The sequence below is a fragment of the Lissotriton helveticus genome, chromosome 4_1 (genome assembly GCF_964261635.1).
Source record: "Lissotriton helveticus chromosome 4_1, aLisHel1.1, whole genome shotgun sequence".
Taxonomy (NCBI): Eukaryota; Metazoa; Chordata; class Amphibia; order Caudata; family Salamandridae; genus Lissotriton; species Lissotriton helveticus.
Window position 1 is genome coordinate 1,528,112,681 of NC_136063.1, and position 6,000 is coordinate 1,528,118,680.

The window sequence follows — 6,000 nt, forward strand, 5'->3', positions numbered from 1 at the left end:
ATCTTTATGCAGAGAACTATCAAGAAAATATATTTTTCTGCACAGCCTTCCCTTTCTTAGACTCGACATACCCTACAAAGATTTGATCATCCACCCACAACTCTTTTGTGCGATTTAGGTAGAATGACCATGCTCTTTTTGGGTTCAGACGATGTGTCTCCCCTTCTTTAGAAGGGCGAGGTAGAGCAAAGAAGGCAGGCAAGGCGATGTTTTGACCTACATGAAAATGTGTTGCAATCCGCGGGTGAAAGGAAGCATGGGGCCTCAAAACCCCGTGGTAAACGGAGAGTGCACTTACCCCCCTGGCCGATGCCATGGACACTACAAAAGCCATCGTGATGGTAAGTGTGCAAAGTGAATGGTTGTGCAGCATCTCAAAAGGTGCACACATATAAGTCAGTACAAGGTTAATATCCCTTTGGGGCATGATGAATGGCCTGGAAGATAAAGTATTGCAGACCTTTGTAGAATGTAGTCACACCAGGCGATGTGAACAAAAAAGGTAAGTCTGGCAACCACAAGTATGTCAAAAATGGCAGACAAGTAACTTTTAAAAGTGCCCACAGCAGAGCCCTGCTGGGCCAGAGAAAGAACAATCAATCAAACTTGGTGTAAGGGTGCAGAAAGAGGATGAATACCATGCCACAAACTTGTCCCAACAGGAGACATATGCCTTCGTAGTGGAGGGGCGCCTGGCTTTCAGAATAACATAGCAGACTTTGGGAGCAATGCTTAAAGCTGTCAACTGTCACCACTCAATCTCCAAGCACCAGGTGCTGTGTGCACAGGTTCAGGTGCAGGACCCTGCTGCTGTGACAGAAGATCCTCCCGAAGGGGCAGTCTAAATTGAGGACCGATGGTAATTTTCAGGAGCTTGGGATACCAAAATTTCCTTGCCCAATCTGGAGCCTCAATAATCATTTTGGCCCAGTCGCTCCTGATTTTCCTGAGAACTTTGATCAGGAGTGGTATAGGCATAAATGCGTACGGAGGCCTGAGCTTCATTCGAGACGATAAGCTTCTCCAAGCAAGAGGCGATTTGGAAACTCCAACACTCAAAACTGCTGACATTGCGTATTCTCGGTGGTGGCACACATCTAACCAAGGCTCTCCCCACTCTTGAAAGACACCTTGCACCATCGCCAGATGGAGATGCAACTTGTAATCCGCTAGGCATCGATGGCTGAGTTAGTCTACCCTGCTGTTCAGAGAGACAGCTAGGTGTTGAATCACCAGGGAAATGCCCTGGTTTTCCAGCTGTGTACGTGCAGGGCCTGTTGAAAAAGAGTCCACAAGCCCAGTTCTGTAGTAGGGGATCTCTGTGTATAGTCATAATCTAGTGAATAGTCCCGCACATGTGCGGGGACCCCAGAGCAATCAAAAATAATCTCTTAAGCTGTCTCCTTTGTAGTCCTGCATAGACACTTAAGAGAAAATCAAAGACAAATAATGCAGCCTATAATTACAAGGCTACACTGGCCAATACTTCAACTTAAAGTGAAAAGGATAGCCAATTTAAATCAAATTTTACACATCTTGCCAAGTTTTATCCATAGAGAAACTTCCCTTCACCAAAATCCTTGAAATGATAGAGAGGAAGGGTTGGACAGACAAGTCCCCATAGGCTGCCATTATGTGTCTTGACAAGGGATACCGTGCCTTTAAGGAACTCTCTAGAGACCCTCGGTATCCCAGGTTGCACAGCCAAAGTCCTTTTACTTTCAGTTCTTTTTTCCGGCTCCTGCTAGTAGGACCCTGGAGCATTGAGCTCTCCCTTTTTGGGTATTTCTTCAATTTTTGGCACTTTTCCAGTGTTTTGAGTGTTTCACTCGACGTCTGGGGCCTTCCTCTTCCTTTTGCTGTGTTTTTTAACCAGTTTTACCACCTCTTTTTGTCGAAAATGCCAGCTTTATTTGACAACTGCCCTGAGTGTGGTAGGAAGAAGGCTAAATCTGACCCACACAGATCATGTATACTCTGTCTCCCTTCCATCCATGTCCCGGACTCCTGTGATATCTGTCACTCTTTCTCCAGGAAGACCCAGCGTGACAATGAGAAAATTAGTCTCCAAGGCCTGGAGCAGAGGAGACATGAAGAACCAGGTGGGACTTCTGGGCATGGAGGGACTCAGTCATCGTCCTCTGCCCGTGCTTCAGCCTCTGGGGGCTCCCCAGTCAAGAAAAGGCACAGATCCCGGTCGACGTCGATAGCTTCGGCGTCGAGAGGAATGACCACCATCTGCTCTCCGTCGATCCAGGGCTCTGGGTCCAAGCGGCGCCGCCGCTCGATGTTGAGGGGCAGGACGTCGAGACCTCGGATGAGGTCGACATCGAGGACTTCACTGGCGTCGACTCACCCTCGAAGTCGAGATGAGTCCAGGAGGCGACGTTCGCCATCGAGGCTGTACCGCCGTTCGACATCGACACGACAGTCGACGTCGAGAAGAGACAAATCGACGTCGAAGAGAAGACATTCGACGTCGAGGAGTGCGTCGACGTCTAGAAGATCGACGTCGAGAAGTAGAAAGTCGAAGAGGTCGACGTCGAGAAAGGAAAAATCGACGTCTAGGAGACGTTCAAGGACCAGGACAGTGTCCCCTGCCTCAGTGGTCAGTCTGTCGTCTTCATCGGCGAGCTCCCGGTCGCAGCGGCGCCGGCGCTTGGCTAAAAAGAGGTCTGCCTCCAGAACATCTTCTTCGAGGCCTGCTCAGAAGAAGAGGAGAGTGGTGAGGTCATCGGAATCGGAGTGTTCACGAACCTACTCACCGTCTAGGTCCAGGACGCCTCCACCTCCACCGCTGCCTCAGAGGATGCTTCCTCCTCCGGCAACGATTCCTCCTCCGCCTCCACTTCCACCGCCTCCTACACCGCCCCTGCCTCCTCTTCCGCCGCCTCCCCGACCTCCACAACTTCGGCCTGAGGTTCCAGCTCCGATTCCTCCGCTTCCATCTCCTCTAAGAACGGCGGCTTCGGCGAGGCCCAGGAGATCTAGATCTAGGTCTAGAGGAAGGGATCGCACTCGCAGTAGACACCTCTCCTCCACAAGGTCCTGTCACCGCCATCGGAGAGACAGGTCGCGGTCCCGGTACACGGGCTCCTTGAGTGACCGGAGGTATTCTCCAACATTATCGGATTTCCCTCCTACGAGAGTGTCACCTGTGGACGACATTGCGACATTTCAGGAGGTGCTGCTGCGGGGGGCAGCGAAGTTAGGGATCACATTGACGGTACCCACACCATCTATCTCTGTGATCTTTGAGACTTTGCACAAACGGCATCTCTCTCGTCCGTTGTTGCCCTTGGTGCTAGGACTGGAAGAACCGGCCATGGAGCTGTTTCTGACCCCGGCGTCAGTGAAGTCGGCTCCATCTCGGCGGCAGAAGAAGTACAGGCCCCCGGATTCTGATCCGGCGTTCTTGAGGTCAGATCCTGTACCGGATTCTGTCATTGTGACAGTAGCTAAGAAAGAGCATGCTACTGCCCCGTCTTCTACGGTGTCTCCGGACAAGGAGAGCCGTCAGATGGATTCAGCCGGACGGAAGGTTTGCGGTACGGCTGCCACATCAATGAAAGCGACGAGTGCCTCGGCGCTCTTGGGTCGCTATGAGCGCGTTTTGTGGGAGTCACTGCAACAGTTTATCGAGCTCCTCCCAAGGGATAGGAGGGAGGACTTCCAGGAGATATTGAACGAGGGCCTGATGGTCTCCAATCAAGTCATCAGCTCTGTGGTGGATGCCTCTCTCCTGGCGGCTCATATTTATTGCCATGGCATTAATTTAAGACGCCATTCCTGGTTGCGCCTTACCTCTCTCAAACCAGAGGTGCAGCAGAGAGTCGCAAATTTGCCGATCTCTGGATCGACGCTCTTCGGGATGCATGCGGATGAGGAGATGGCCCGCATGAAGGCGAAAGTAGAGACATTGAAGGCCGTTGGTTTGGAGAAACCAAAGGAACAACGGAAGTCCTTCTGCCCGTTCCAGAGGAGATATGGTTCCCAGAAGCGAGGACAAGGTCGTCAGGCTGGCCAGCAGCAACAATAGCAGCAGCAGTACCAACGGCAGCCTTTCCAGAAGCGTCAGAGGGGCAGAGGCGGCCAGCAGTTCTCCTCGGCGAACAAGGGCCCGGCTGGGTCTAAGCCCTGAGGGTCTACTTCCCCCTCGTCTGTTACCCGCTCCGGTGGGGGAAGCATACAAAATTACCTGGCAGAGTGGCGAAAAATTACTCAGGACAAGTGGGTGCTGAATATCGTTTGCAATGGATACAGTCTTCGTTTTGTCAGCCCTCCTCCAGCAATTCCACCGGTTCGCTCGCAGTTCCAGATGCGCGAGCCCCAAGCGGAGGCCGATACCCTGTTAAGAAAAGGGCGATAGAAGACGTCCCTCTGTCTCAAAGGGGAAAGGGTCTTTACTCACGGTTCTTCCTGGTGCGCAAGAAGGTCAAGAACGAGTTCAGGCCCATTCTGGATTTGCGACAAGCAAACAAATGGATTCGCAGGGAGAAATTTTGCATGCTGTCTTTGCACCAGTTTTATCCTCAGCTACAAAGAGGAGACTGGCTTTGCACAGCAGATCTACATGCGTACTTCCATGTGCCCATTGCACGGAAACACCGGAAGTTCCTGCGCTTTCTAGTCGGCACCAATCACTATAAGTACACCGTACTTCCGTTTGGACTGAAGTCTGCACCCAGGACTTTTTCAAAGTGCATGGCAGTGGTGGCAGCGCACCTGAGAAAGAACAAGGTGTTTGTCTACCCGTACCTGGACGATTGGTTGATCAAAGCCTCCACCTTCCAGGAAGCACAACTGCACTTAAACAGGATGGCCGTTCTGTTGAACCGACTGGTGTTGCACATAAACATGTCCAATTCTGTTCCGACTCCTGTCCAGTGCCTACAGTACTTGGGAGCCTCCATCGATACTCTTTCAGCAAGCGTGTCCCCATCGGAGGAGCGACGCTTATCAATCCTTCGGAAGGCTCAGGCTCTAATAGCGGTTCCATCTACGACAGTGAGGGTGGTGTCTTCTCTACTGGGGTCGATGGCCTCTTGCAACTTCCTCACGCCACACGTACGCCTCCACATGAGGTCGCTGCAGGAATGTCTAGAGGATCAGTGGGACCAGAAGCGGGGGAGCTGGGACGACAGGATCCGGCAGTCACTTCACGCTCAACAGTCCCTGAGATGGTGGTGCTCAGCAGAGAATCTCCTCAAAAGGGTTCTATTCCACAAGAACATTCCCATTTAGACTATCGTCACGGATGCTTCTCTCCACGGCTGGGGAGCGCATTCCGACCATCTACAGATCCAGGGAACGTGGTCCCCGGCAGAATCCCCGTATCACACCAATTTCCTGGAACTCAGAGCTGTTCACTTGGCACTGAAGGCCTTTCATCCATCCTTTCAGACCAACTCCTTGCTGTACACATGAACAATACGACCACAATGTATTACCTCAACAAGCAGGGGGGCTCGAGATCGCGCACACTGTCACAAGAAGCGCAGGCGATCTGGCACTGGCTACTAACTAGAGGACTGACGATAACAGCCACCCATCTGCCAGGTGTGCAGAATGCTCAGGCGGACGCACTCAGCAGGCTGGTGCAAGAAAACCACGAGTGGGTTCTAAACAACGAAGTGCTAGGAAACATCTTCGACAGGTGGTGCACTCCGGACTTAGATCTGTTAGCCACCGCCGAAAACAGAAAATGCTGAGACTTCGCCTCCAGGTATTACCAACGGGGGACTCTGGGGAACGCGCTATGGATCAGCTGGTCGAACAGCTTTCTGTACGCTTTTCCACCCATTCCCCTGATTCCGGCAGTACTCATCAAGCTGTCTCAGTCCAGAGCACGGATGATCCTCATTGCTCCGGAGTGGCCCCGACAGTGGTGGTTCACGGACCTGCTTCACAGGCCTCTCCTGCCCCACCTGCGGGTGCCGTGTCGGCCGGACCTTCTCACCAACCTCTCATCGTTGAGTTTGGCAGCATGGCTCCTGAGAT